Source organism: Rhincodon typus, chromosome 3 (genome assembly GCF_021869965.1).
Source record: "Rhincodon typus isolate 14 chromosome 3, sRhiTyp1.1, whole genome shotgun sequence".
NCBI lineage: Eukaryota > Metazoa > Chordata > Chondrichthyes > Orectolobiformes > Rhincodontidae > Rhincodon > Rhincodon typus.
Genome location: NC_063334.1, coordinates 11,325,199 through 11,326,557, shown reverse-complemented (window position 1 = coordinate 11,326,557; position 1,359 = coordinate 11,325,199).

Below are 1,359 nucleotides of genomic sequence, written 5' to 3'. Positions count from 1 at the left end.
TGTCAGGACAGATTTCGGCATCTGCAGTAATTTTCTCCTACATTCAGCCCTCTGTTGGATCTTCTAAAGAGTATTTGTTCTCAGACTCATATCTTGCTTTCTTTTTCTGCAAATTCATAATTATCAAGTACAACTGTCTCCTAACATTATTATGGAAACACAATCCACTACCTTTTAAGGCAGAGATTCCCTGACCCTGATATCTTTCCTGGATTGTGGTTGCCCAGAATTGTCCACAAATTACCAGCTGAAACTTGACAAGTCATATATAAATTTCCATCATGATCTATTTGCTTTTACATTCTGTTCCTCAAAGTATAAACCAAAGTAACGTTGTGCTTTTTATTCATCTATCAAATTGGCCCCTTATAACTGTATCTCACTACTCACACTTTTTTAATAATCATACCATTTAGACTATGTTTTCCCATTTTCGTTCTTCCCTGGCGCATCAATTCACACTTTTCTGCATTGAACTCTATGTGTTGTATTCCTGTCCATTTTATCAATCTGCCTGTGTCATCTTAAAGTTGAGAGATACCTTCATTGCTGCCTACTTCTTTGTCACTTTCATATCATTGGCAAATGTAGAATGTTACTCCTATACTCATTTACTAGCAAACATTGAAAGAATCCTGGTCCCAAAACTGACCGACTATACTGCAAATGAGGAATTCTATTGCAATCCACCTCTCAATCTGAAAAACATCAAACCACCAACAAAAAAAAAACAGACAACTGCAGATGCTGAAAATCAGAAACAAGAAATTGCTGGAAAAACCCAGCAGGTCTGGCAGCATCTGTGAAGAGAAAGCAGAATTAATGTTTTGAATCCAGTGACCCTTCATCAGAGCCAATTACAGTGATTCCTGTTGCTGAGCCAATGCTTTATTAAATGATTTTTGGAAAGTCCATACATGCACATTGCCTATACAACCTTGGTCAACCGTTTTTCTGTTACCTCAGCAAGGACTTTGATATGCTATGCTTGTAATAATTCTGGTTTTCTTGTATGAAACCAAGACTTGGCAAATTAAAGTTTATCTTGTTCCTGATCATTGTTTCCAATAAATTTCCCACAGCCCATGTTAGGTTTACGTCATCATCAGTTTAGTTCACAGCTCCAAAACAAAACTGACAAAAGCATAAAATAAAAATAGTGAAAGGTCAGTGAGGATTTTGACAAAAGGAGGAATGCTTCAAGTCCAGTATGACTCTTCTTAAGAACAATCAACACTTGACACCAAAATCATCTGAAGATGAAGTGCACGTTTAGAATGATACATGTTATTTTCTAGTTTACCAGAGGAAGGTATTATTTTTGTAGTATAGCAGAGGAGGGCATTTTTCTAGTTTAGC